Below are 14,020 nucleotides of genomic sequence, written 5' to 3' on the forward strand. Positions count from 1 at the left end.
ACAGTGGGGGACTGTTGGGAAGGCATGATTGGATTTGAAATGTGAGGACTTGAGATTTGGGAGGGACCAGGAGCAGAATGATATGGTTTGGCTGTGTTGCCACCTAAATCTCATCTTGAATTGTAACTCCCATAATTCCCACATGTCATGGGAGGGACCTGGTGGGAGGTAATTGAATCATGGGGGCAGGTCTTTCTCATGCCATTCTCCTGATAGTGAATAAGTCTCATGAGATCTGATGGTTTTAAAAATGGGAGTTTCCTTACACAAGCCCTCTCTCTTTGCCTGCTGCCATCCATGTAAGACGTGACTTGATCCTCCTTGCCTCCACCATGATTGTGAGGGTTCCCCAGTCACATGGACCTGTAAGTCCATTAAACCTCTTTCTTTTGTAAGTTGCCAAGTCTCAGGTGTCTCTTTATCGGTAGCATGAATGGACTAATACAGTCTGTAATATTTGACACGTGAGTCCATATCCAGTGGCTGTGGACAATTTGCTTCCTTAATGTCCATGATATATTCTCTGTTGTTGCCAGCAATAGAGAATAGTGATAACAATCCCTGATCTAAGGCCAAGATGTTGGAGACTGAGCCTCACCATCACTTAGTAGCTATGTGATTTGAAGCAAGTCACATTATCCTTTCTATGACTTAGTTTCTCTTCTGTGAAATGGAGGCTGTAAAATTTGATTCCATGCCTCACAGGTTTGTAATAAGGATTAAATAAGTCAATACATTAAAAAAACTTCAGTAATAACACATTGATATAGTTTAGATATTTGTCCCCTTCAAATCTCATGTTGAAATTTGCTCCCCAGTGTTGGGAGTGGAGACTAGTGGGAAATATTTGGGTCACGGAGGCATCTCTGTCATGAAGAGCTTAGTGCTCTCCTCTTGGTAATAAGTTCTTGTTCTAATTAGTTTTGTGAGAATTTATTGTTAAAAAGAGCCTGGCACTTCTCTCCCCACTGTCTTTCTCCCTATCTTACACAATGTTATCTTTATATGCTGGTTCACCTTCAGCTTCTACCATGAGTGAAAGCAGTCTGAGGCCTTCATCAGTAGCAGATGATAGCACTGCGCTTCTTGTAGAGTCTGCAGAACCATGAACCATATAAACTTTTCTTTGTAATTTCCTTTATAGCAACACTAATGGACTAAAACACACATGTCCAGTGTTTTATTGCATTGCATTATTGCAAAGCATTATTGTAATTATATTTGTTAGCTGTTGGTGGTGAGATTATTATTAAATACATCTCTTTAATTTTATATCTTTTCTTCATTTATCTGTATTTTTTTCCTAAAAGGAGCATTTGCTCATTTGAAAGCAAAAGCAAAACAAAATTACTTTCCCATAGTCTGATAATTCTCTCACTAAAGGAGCTGAGATGATTTTACTGATTTTAATTCCAAATGAGGTAGAGGCCATATTTAATATCAATTATTTTAATATATTATAATAATACTTCACAGATCAGGTTTCATGTTGTTAGAAAATTGACAACTGCAAAATTAGTTCCTGATCTGAATTTTAAGAAAATATGGTAATTGACTTTTTTCCATACTTTTAGCTAAATCACATGCATCATATTCTGTTAACATTTCTTCTGTCCAAAAATTTCCTTTGTTCTATAATCTTTGAGTCACTTTTTAAAGAACGCTATTTTTAGTTATTATTAAAACAAATATTCAATGGAATATTGGTTGGGTTTTAGCTTTTTCCTAGGTGGAAACAGCACTGAAGTTTGAATCTGTCACTATGACCTATCACTTTCTGGCTATTCAATTCCTGGGGTCTCAACCGTAAAATAGACTAACAATACTGAGTTTTAAAAAATGTGGGTACAAAGACATTTGTTTCTATTTATGGGAAAACTCTAAAGTGTTGACTGGACACAAAGGCTTTTGATGCTTCTTGTATTCTTCTCAAATGTGAATTCCATTGTCCAGTAGTATATCACAGTCTTTCTTAGAAGCCTGGATTTCTGGCCTCCTCTTACGAGCTACATAATGTACATGTAATTTTTCTCAGTAAGAAAATGATAGTTACAATTATAGTTAAAGCATTTATAACTTTATTATCCACATTAAAGCTAATGTTAGGTATTTGTCTGGCTGATATGATCACTGACCACTTTTACATTTATATACCATGAGAAATTAGCTTTGTAAGTTTGGTTGTCTACACACACACACCCCTAAATAAATAAGTTAATAAATAATTAATTAATTTGATACAGAGTCTCGCTGTGTTGCCCAGGCTGGATTGCAGTGATGCAATTATAGCTTACTGCAGCCTCAAACTCCCAGGCTTGAGTGATGCTCTCACCTCAGCCTTTCGAGTAGCTGAGACGACAGACATGCATCACTACATCCAATAAATTCTTTTTTATGTTTAGTAGAGACAGCTCTTGTTATGTTGCCCGGGCTGGTCTCAAACTCCTGGTCTCAAGCAATCCTCCTACCTCATCCTCCCAAAATGTTGAGATTATAGGCATGAGCCACTATGCCCAGCATGTCTTCAATATTTAAATGTTCTGACAAATCAGGATGTTATAGTAGATGTGTTTGTTCTCTTTTTTTCTATAACAACCTATAGTTGATGGAATTTAACAACTCCCTGGGATTCTTTCTGAAATCCAGATAATCAAACCCTATGGACTAGGATGTCCATAGGGGACCAAGAGATGAGGGAACAAGAGGTCAAGACTACAAAATGGTTGCAAATGTCAAACAAACATCGTGCAATAGCAATATTAGGATCAATGATACAGGGACAGTATGAGCAGAGAGTTCTTGCTATCAGAAGTGTTCTGAGGATCAGATAATGCATATGACAACATTCTGAAAATTATAGAATAGTATGCAGATAGGAGGTGATAATGTTATTGCTGCATGATATGGTATGAATATTTTGGAACAGGGTAGAGCCGGAGAGAAATTTGCTTTGGCAGGCAGTTAGTGTGTTGTTTGAGAGCGTGAGCTCTGAAGCTAGACTGCTTGGGTTTGAATTTTGGAGCCACCATTTCCTAGCCATGTGATTTGGGCAATTTATTTCATATTCCTGTGACTCAGGTTCTTCATCTCTAAAAATGATACCTAATTCACAAGGATTGTTATGAGGATTCAATTGCCTAATTTATGTAAGGTAATTTAAAAGGTTCCTGGAATATGGTAATATTATATAATGTTTGTTGCTGTTATTTTTATCTAGTCAAACTCCAAATTATTGAAATTAGAAAATTTAGAGTCTTACTTTTTTCCTATCATTTAATAATTTTCAATTTTAATAATAAGGATAGTAAACCTTTTACAATTGCATTTGTGGCAAATTTTTCTATCATATAGTGATTTGCCTTTTGTCTTAAAACTTATGTAGTCAAAATCATTGATCTTTTTAAAGGGATGTTTAAAGATAAAAAACCTTGAAATCACAACAAAATTTCATCTTCGTGTATTTCCATTTATCATTTACATGTACTCATTTTTACAGTTATAAACATCCCATGCATACTATTTTGTATTCTGTTAGTATCTTATAAAAATCTTCCTTAATTCTTTTTACTCTACATAATCATCACCTATAAGGGCAGCAATATATTAGCTCATGTTGGCACTGAATGTTTAAGTTGATTTCTCTCTTTCATTTCTTCTACTGTCAGAGTTGAATTTGTGATTCAACTGTAATAATTATATACAATTCAACTTTTATAATTATTATTACTAAATTTGGAGTACTGATTAGCCATTACTGTATTTTTGCAATTTTGTGTTGTAATATTTTCACAGTGATGGTTAATGCTACAATAAACCCATTTTTCCTTTTCATTGGAACCTCTCTTCAAATAATAAGAAAACCCAATATAGAAGTAATAAGTAAGGAGTTGTTCTGTGTAAAACCAGGAGTAAGATCCCAGAGCTCCACCACACCTACCACCTCTCTCACCCTTTCTCTGGTGTCTATAACAGAGACTATGAGTTCTGTGTAACAGTTTTAAAAACCACAAGCCTAAATACTTTATAATTCATTCTACTATATACTCTAAATATGCTTGTTATTCATACAAGACCATATGAGACCTCTGTATTTTTACCATTATTTAGTCCCTTAGTAGATTTGTTCACCAAGCTATACTTTAGGACTTTTGATTTGCACTTAAGGAGATGCGGTAAGCATGCTGTTGAAGAGCTTTTCAAGTTAATTAAAGATCATTTTTATGAGGCTCCGTGGAAGAATTTTTCTTATACTTTAATATTTAGTAGGGAGGGCAGAGAGGGGAAATGGACTTTATTCTATCCATTGGCATTTTATATTAGGGACAATAAATCTGTATTGGTCTGTTTTCACACTGCTATAAAGAACTTCCCTGAGACTTGGTAATTTATGAAGGAAAGAGGTTTAACTGACTCACAGTTCCATATGGCTGGGGAGGCCTCAGGAAACTTACAATCATGGCAGAAGGGGAAGCAGGCACGTTTTTCACAAGGCTGCTGGGGAGAGAAGAGAAAGTGAAGGGGGAATAGCCCCTTATAAAACCATTGGATCTCATGAGAACTCACTATAATGAGAACACTATGGGGGAAATTGCCTCCATTATTCAATCACTTCCCTCCCTCCACACGTGGGGATTATAGGTCCCTCCCTTGACAGGTGGTGGTATGGTTTGACTGTGTCCCCACCCAAATCTCAGCTTGAATTTTACCTCCCAGAATCCCCACGTGTTATGGGAGGGACCCATATGGGAGGTAATTAAATCATGGGGCCCAGTCTTTCCCGTGCTATTTTTGTGATAGTGAATAAGTCTCACAAGAGCTGATGGGTTTATCAGGGGTTTCCACTTTTGCATCTTCCTCATTTTCCTCTTGCTACTGACATATAAAAAGTGCCTTTCACCTCCCGCCATGAATCTGAGACCTCTGCAGCCATGTGGAACTGTAAGTCCAATTAAACCTCTTTTTGTTACCAGTTTCAGGTATGTCTTCAACAGCAATGTGAAAATGGCCTAATACAGGTGAGAATCACAGTTTGAGATGTGATTTGGGTGGGGACACAGAGCCAAAGCATATCAAAATCTTGTAATTGACTTCTCTCTCTGCTTTGATCAGAGTTGAGTTTGTAACCCAACTCTAACAATTATGCACAATACTTTTTTATATTAAATACACCTTCTTTGTAGTAAATTTACAGGGACTTTCTTTCCCACTGTACCTTTATTTTTTTTTACTTTGCCTTGATTCATTTTTTTTCTCCTGTGACTTATGCAAGTACTTTTATGACTATTTATCAGGTTAAGTTTCCAGTAGTGGATTATTGTGTAAACGTATATAAATATTCTAGTATCTTTTAGTATCTACTGTAGCCTTTGATTTGATGGAAGCATCTCCACTCGGCTTCAAAACCAATTTTATTATACATTTTTCATGAATTAAATGCATAAAAATGAATCTAATGTATTCAAAATGAACAATGAATATGAGGTAGGTCTCATGATTGTTGTGAGAATTAAAGGATATATGTAAATTATGTATAATAGCTATTTACTATGCATTAATAAATATTAGCCATTAATAGAGCATATTCTAGCTAACCACATTACTGGTGTCTTCAGTTGTGATTTAATAAAAGAGATTGAAGGTTATATTTGCAACAAATGTCTTGGTAATAGAAAACTTCTGTTCCTTTACTAATTGTGTCATTGATGTCTTAGAATCTTTATTGGACAAATGATCATCTTCTGTGGTACACATTTTAGTCAACTGCATTTTTTAACAACAATTTTCTTGTGCCTGTGCTGTAATTGTCCTTGTGAAATGGTCAAGAAATATGGTAAAAAAAAAGTATATGTATTTTAATGTTCATTCATTAAACAAAATACAACAAATTCTCAAATACGTGAGCTTTGTAGAGCTTTGTTTGTTGCATGTAATGAATGAAATTACCACACTGTTTATTTTCAACCAATAATTAGTTTTTAATTGTAAAAGGCAGGAATTACTGCCAGGACTTCTATTTATTGAGTTGACTCCATCATTGGGCCTGGGGATAATGCCGTGTTTACCATGGAGTACATGTTGTTTACCACGAGGATTACTTTCACACTCAGATAGTTCTAAATGGTAAATTAACTCAGGTAGAGGGTCTCTATTAAAATGTGCAGCCGAGCTAACTCTCCACAAACTGAAAAAGGAGATTTAATTTTCCTAGAAACAGACTGAACAATAAAGATGTGTCAGCATTGTTTGAAAATATGTACTCCACTCTATGTGAAATACATTCTATTCTTGTGTTCCTTGTAAGAAAGAAAAAAGAAAGGTAAAAAAGCCCACTTGTTATTCATCCAGTGTTAGAAAATTAACGTGTCTGTGGCTCACTATATTTTAGTTTTTAATTGCCTGTTTGACAGTAAACCTATTTCCATAATGCAGTGTATATATTTCATGTTTTATTTTAAGTATGTGCTTTTAATTCCAGATAACAGCATTTAGTTCTTTTTGTTTATATAGTTTATTTTGCATCATAGCATTGTCTATTAATAAAAATCACCATTGAAGAGGATTTTAAGGATCCTTACAGCCTTGTGAAATGTTTGCTTCCTTTGCTCAATATTTTTGAAGAAAGTCCAATTTAAAAAATATGGTTTATCTGTATTTTTAAAAAACAAAAAATCTAGTTTAGATGTGTACTGCCCTGCCCCATCCCTCCCCCACCAAAAAAGAAAAAAAAAAAAACAAAACACAAAACAGTGAATAATGCCCTGGGCCAGAAGTCTTTATTTTATTTTATTTTTTTGTATCATTGAAAGTTTCAATTTGTTATAAAATCATAAAAATAATCCAGATCCATTAAACATCAGAATAATATGTCAACATGTAACATACATTAAATATAAGTATAGGTTAATTAACTTTAGGCTGATTGGTACATACATCCAAAGCTTTGAGTTGTGTTCCTCAGAATCATATGATTAAACACAGTGGCTCCAGAAGCCACTGAAGTCAAGACAAGGAGACCTAAACGGGCTGTGATCTGAAGCCCCACACCACTGCATTTCTTATTTCTATGTGTTTGCTTTTTTAAAGAACAACAAAAAATTCCAAAGAGCATAATGCACTGACATTCAATAATGTTAATTTTACAGAAGAAAAAATTGAAATTTAGAAAAGGCAAAATACTCGCCTCCTTGCCTAGGTCATGACCAGCTAGTGGTACCTACATGTGTAGCCATGTATGTTTGCTTTCCCCTTTAACCTTTTTGCCAACCCCAGCTGAATTACCCTAGATTCACATTCATTTTATTATTGACAAGGAGTCACGTTCTGTAAGAGATCCTGATGGTTGTCCTCTGTAATTTTCCTTGAAATATAGTCATGTGCTGCGTAATGTTTCTGTTACTGACAGACCACATATGTGATGATAGTCCTACAATATTATGAAACCTACCATATTTTCATTGTACCTTTTCTATGTGTAGATGTGTTTGGATAAATAAATTCTTACATTATGGTAAAATTACCTGCAGTATTCAGTACAGTAACATGCTGTACAGGTTTGCACCCTAGGAACAATAGGCTATTCCATCTAGCATAAGGGTATAGTAGGCCATACCATGTAGGTTTGTGTAAGTACACTCTATTATATTTGGGTGACTAAATCTCTTAACGACACATTTCTCAGAATATATCTCTGTCATTAAGTGTCACATGCCTGTATATGGATTTTCCATTAAGTTATATTTTGTAAAATAATGAGATATAATTCACATGCAATGAAATGCACGTATCTTAAGTATATAATCTGATGAGTTTTGAGAAGTGTATACACCCAGGTAGCCACACAGTAGTGCAGAATATTTCTATCATCTCTTCCTGTTCTCCTCCCACCCTACAACTCTACTGGCAGTAACTAATTCTGCTTTTCTCCACTATAGACTAGTTTTGCTTATTCTAGAACTTCATAAAATGCAGTATATAGCAGTTTTTTGTGTCTAGCTTCTTTTGCTCAACATAAATTTTTTTTGAGATTCATCAAATAGCATTGCATATATCAGTAACTGTTATGTTTTATTGTGGAGTTGTTTTCCATCCTTTAAATATGCTATGATTTATTTATCCACTCTTTTGATAATGTACATTGGGTTTTTTCAGTTATTTATTTTTATGAATAAAGCCAATGGGAACATTTTTGTATGTCTTTTTATGAACATGCTTTCATTTATCTTGGGACAATATTTTAAAATGCAATTGCCAGGTTATAGTAAACGTGTATGTTTAATTTTGTAAGAAAATGTCAGATAGCTTTCTAAACTGGCTCCATTTTATCCTCCCACCAGCAGTGTATGAGTACCAGGTGCTACACATCCTCCCAACATTATCAGTTTTGAAAATTTGGGTTATTTTGGTGAGTATGAAGAAAGTATCTCACTAAAGTTTCAATTTGCATTTTCCTTGTGACTGAAGATGTGAAGCATTTTTCATATGTTTATTGGATAATTTTCTTTTTTGAAAAATTTGTCTCACAGCCATTTAAAAAATTTGGTTGTTTTCTTTGTATTGCTGATTCATAGGAATTCATTATATAGTCTGAATATGTCTGTTGTAAAATTCATGTCTTAAAACTATATTCTCCAATCCAGTGATCTGACTTTATTAATGGCAGCTTTCAATAAGCAGAAGTTCTTAATTTTGGTAAAACCTATTTAACCCTTCCTTTATTTTTTCTTTTTTGAATTCGTGCTTTTGTGCCCAGGAATTTTTTTGCATACTTCAGAACATAAAGTTGTTCTTTTATGACTCTCTTCAGAAGATTTATATGTTAAGTTTTAAGTGTAAGTTTATGAATCATCTCAAATTATTGTGTGTGGTGTGAGGTTGGGTTGAGGTTCACTTTCTTCCCCCACACTTTTAACCAGCATCATTTGCTGAAATGATTTTTTCCCCATTGAGGTGCATTGATCTCTGTTGAAAATCAGTTAACCATATATGTGTTAATCTATTTTTGGATTTCCTATTTTGCTGTATTGACCTGTAAATATGCTGTTATTCCAATACCATACTGTCCTGATTAATGTACCTTTATAACAAGTCTTGAAACTAGGCATGTAAGTCCTCTAAATTTGCTCATTGTTTTCAGTATGTTTAGGCTATTCCAGGTCCCATTTTCATTTGTATTCTACATTTAACTTATCAATTTCTACAAAAGTATAACTGAGATTTTGATTGAATTGCATGACATATATACATCAAATGGGGGAAAATTGAAAATAATATTGTTTTCAAAATAATGAATATTGTATGTTTCTCCAGTTTTTCAGTTTTTAAAAAAGTTGTCTAAGTGATTTGTTGTTCATAGTGCAGATATCTTGCACTGATTATTTGAAAGTTATTTGTGAGTATATTATGGTTTTTTGTACTAATATAAATGGTATTATCTCATTTTCCAATTGACTGCTGCTAAGAATAGCAATACAATTGAATTTTGTATATTGACCTTGTCTCCTGTGATCTTGCTAAGTTCCCTTATAAATTCTAGTTTTAAAATAGATTCCTTAGGATTTTCTACATCATTAAACAATAGTTGAAGACAGCCACTCTAGATGGCTTATAATTAAATACATTATAATTTGCCAACTGAATTACCCAGATAATAATTTCTATTACAGGTCATAGGGAAAAAATCATTAAATGAACATAAGAAATTCTTTATTAGTTACTATATATCAAAACATACATTTGATGATTGTTTAAATCACATTGTCTCCAAATAAAGGGACTTTTACTTCTTAATTGCTTGCCTATATTTCTTTTGCTTTTTCTCCCTGTCTTACTGTATTCTCTGAAACTGCCAATGCAAAGTTAAATAGAAGTTGTAATCATACATCTTTGCCTTATTTTTGATCTAAAGAGGAAAACATTCAAAATGTTACCATTCAGTAAGATGTTAGTTGTGGGATTTTCATAGATATCCCTATATTTCAGGTTGAGGACATTTCCTTCTAAGAACTACTAGTTCACTGACTTTTTTTTAAACATGGATATGTATGAATGTTTTCAAATACCTTTTCTGTATCGTGATTTTTCTCTTTTATTTTGCTAATGTAGTAAATTATACTGCTGGACTTTAAAATATTAAAACAGCCTTGTCTGCCTAAAACAAACTCCACTTGGTCAATATGTCTTTTAACATATTGGGGTTTTTTTTGGTTTGGTTTTAAGTTTATTTGAATATATAAAGCATACAAATATATTTGTGAATATTGTTTTAAGATACTTGGATCTACATTCTGGAGGAATATTTGTAATTTTCTTATAATATCTTTGTTCAGTTTTTGGTATCAAGGATATGCCAACTTCATAATGTAGTATTCCCTCCTCTTATACTTTGAGTTTGTGCAAGATTTTTATTGCTTCTTCCTCAAATGTTTGGTGGTATTAGCAATAAATACAAAACTGATGTTTTGATTTGTAGTAACTTTCTAATTAATGAATTTTGTATGTTCATTTAATGATTTTTCCCATATGACCTCTAGTTGACATTATTATCAGAGTAATTCTCTTGGCAAATTATGATGTATTTAATTGTAAGACATCTACAGTGGCTGTCTTCAAGTATTGCTTAATTATTTTGTTATTGCTGTTCAGTTTTTCACATGATCTTCTAAACCTTCTGTATGTAAGTTTCTTTATGGTAAGAAACTGTCTTCCATGTCTGGCATTCTCTATGATTCTTAGAACATTGCCATGGCATCTTAGGCACCAGTCACATTTTTACTGGTTTGATCTTCTGTCAAAAGTTTAAGGGGGCACATCCTTTATTTGTCTTTAAATAGATCTTTCCAGTGTCAAGGGATTCCCCTTAGTTCCAGTATTATTAAATTGGCTAATTATCAAATCTCTTATTCTTCATTAAAATAGGTTTTGTCATATCCGTTTCTCATTCCACAATAAAACTTTGAAGTATCACCAGTTTCTATAAGCAGGTACTTTAACTTCTGCATTTACCATCCTTGAACTTAATTTTTTTAATCATTCATTTTTCTCATTTACTTCTAAAACAAAGAACCACCCCTATAAATCAGCCCTTTCATTACTTATCATATTATTTATAGAAAATTATATATTGACAATTAAAAATGGTGAAATATGACATAATTTTTTTTAAATGAGGAAGTCAAAATCACAGAATGTTCAAAATTTAAAAATTGTAAACTCAAATATACTTAGAAGACAAAAAAACAAAAGGAACAAAGCTCTATTCTCTTTGAAATGATTCAGAAATAATCATGTGGTCCAATTCTGGCCATGAGATGCTAGAAAACATTGGCAGAAATTTGGAAGAGTCATATTTACAATTAAGAGAGAACTTCCAGGGAGCATGTCCTTCTACCCGTATGAACAGGAAGAAGGAACAATGTAGATCTTCTTCCTCCTCAGAGATACTTTAAGACCATTAAGAGAACCAGTCTTATACTGCAAATGTGGCTGTGGTTTGCAGAGATAAGTAATAACAAGAGGCCGGACACTTGAGGAAATTATTGAGTTTCTCAATCAACTAACCTAGAGAACTACCCTACACTTGTACTTTATTACATGAGCTAATTAATTACATCATTGTTTAAGCTAGACTTTTCTTGCAGCTGAAATATCCTCAATATTATGACCTCATAGCCCAGAAAATATGATAAAAATGCATAATGTGTGTGAATGGGTATGTATATGTTCTGGATTCTGGGGATTAACTTATTACAGTGGCAGGACTTAGGCAACAGTAGAGTGTAAACCACTGGAATGTGTACATGACACAGGGATAGATTTTAGAGAAATTATGAAAGATATTTAAAGACCTTAGTAACTGTGGTTTAAGTATTGTATTTAGGGAGGAAACCAGACTGAACAAGATAAAGAGGAAAGCTGGCTCAGGGGAAGTGGGTTGATAATATCAGACTGATTTTAATATGGATATGAGTTGCAGATTAATTACTTTAAGTGCAAACTTGAGAGTTCTGTTTCCATGGTTTGTAAAATTTCCTATGTGGCCAAAACCAAAAGAAAAAATATTAATTACTAAGTGGATGTGGTATTATATCAATAATTGTTATTTACCTAAATAGAACACACATAGTTGAACACAATTTAAAGTCATCAATAATTACTATTTTGTTCTTATTTTTATCTGTTTTTTTTTCCTGAGTGTCATCTATCTCTTAATATTGAATTTTGATGAGCCATAAAACCAGACCTTAGCAGAACAAATATAAAGATATATAATTAGCCTATTTACTCAACCTTGAAAATACTGATAATCTTATTATTTATGGAAAATTATATTTTAGGCAATCATAAAAATGGTGAAATATGACATATTAAAAATATTGAGGAAGTCAAAATTACAGAAAGTTTAAAATTTAAATATTATAAACTCAAATATGCTTAGAAGACAAAAACAAAAGAAAACTCTATCCTTGTATTTAGAATAATTTGAAAATAATCATGAGGTCCAGTTCTGGACATGAGATGCTAGAAAATATTGACAGAAATTTGGAAAAGGGCCATGTTTACAATTAAGATATAACCTTCTTAATTGTAAGGGAAAACAATTCAAACAGGGAAAAACACCCTGTTACCAATACTTGCTAAAATTTTAAATAAAAGAATCTAGGGCTATATTAGACCTACTTCACGTCCTCTGTATCTAATCAACACGACTAATGTATTTTCAGTTTGATATAACTGGATTTCTCAAGTATGATCATAGCCATACTTAACTCTGCTCTTCTCTGTAATGGCATTTTCCTGTGTCTTATTTTTCTTAGCGTTTATTTCAATGATAAAAGTTTTGGGAAAAAAAGCTGTTCCCAGTGCTGCTTTCTTTTTAGGACTATAGGATTCTTTATGTGTGCAAAAAGAAGAAAATAATGAAAATGATTTTTACAGTTTTCAAAACCTTATCACATAGTTGGTGCATAATATACACTACCCTCCTGTTTTTTTTTTCTTTGGAATGGCATAACACAGACTAATCATTGTTTTATTCAGATTTCTGGAAGTCCAGATATTCCCATTATTTTTTCTTTCCATTGTTCTCACTCGCGTAGCACAGTGTAACCTGTGAAGGCATGGCAAATTCTCTCTGCTCTCAGTTTTACCTGTCATCTGTCACCTCTCTGTGTGTGTAGTTGAATGGAATTAATGGAAGAGAGAAAATGGAACACTTAGGTCACCTTCTCCTAATCTTCCCAGTATTTATCACAGTAGGTGAAAGGCAACATCAAATCTTTCATATACTAGATTTTAAGGTAGATGTTATTTGATGAATTTTCTTAAGTATCTGATTTTTTAAAATGATCTTATTTCTCATTCAAAAATGAGTGGAGGAACAATGACAACAAAACAACCCCCCACCAAATTGAAAATGGGGTCAAAGCTGACAGCTTAATATATAAGAAAGCACAGTTTATGTTTTCCGGGTCCGGTAAAGAGAAAGACAGTGTAAAGAGAATTCATTTACAATTTGAAAATAATTCATTGCAAGTGTGCTTTCAAATCTATGCCAATTGTTCTTAGACCAGCAGAGTTATTTAGTAGTTATTTTTAAAAAAGTAATGAAAAGAGCCTGGCTTGTCAAAAAAGAATATTAGATTCAATTAATTAAGGGATATATTGAAAAGAAGCAAATAATTAAATATTGTAATTTGTGATTAGAATTTTGGATCATTATTTTGTGCCTCTATTTATTACACTGTTTTAGGCTCTGCAGCTGTGAAACAAATGTGGCATGCCTCAGAAAGGACCTGTGAAAGATTAAGCAGTGAATGGGGCACTGGACAGGAATTAGGATATGTGGACTCAGTTCCTCCTGCTCACACACTGCTTTTAACCTGTGACTCTCAAGTCCTTCGTGTCCAAATAAGATTAATAACCTTGAGATGTAGCGAGAGTTTATAGAAGCTCTTTGAGACCTATGATAGAAGATATAAAAACAAGCCAGGATTATAGCTCTGTGATAAAGAGTTTGCAGAAT

General features: G+C 33.2%; 1 long non-coding RNA gene across 1 annotated transcript in view; it reads right to left on the reverse strand.

Annotated features, from left to right (window-relative positions):
- LOC129030725 (uncharacterized) overlaps nucleotides 1-14,020 on the reverse strand; it is a 78,684-nt gene that overhangs the window by 17,801 nt on the left and 46,863 nt on the right. The gene's annotated exons all lie outside the window — the stretch shown is intronic.

The sequence above is a fragment of the Pongo pygmaeus genome, chromosome 12 (assembly GCF_028885625.2).
Source record: "Pongo pygmaeus isolate AG05252 chromosome 12, NHGRI_mPonPyg2-v2.0_pri, whole genome shotgun sequence".
Classification (NCBI taxonomy): domain Eukaryota; kingdom Metazoa; phylum Chordata; class Mammalia; order Primates; family Hominidae; genus Pongo; species Pongo pygmaeus.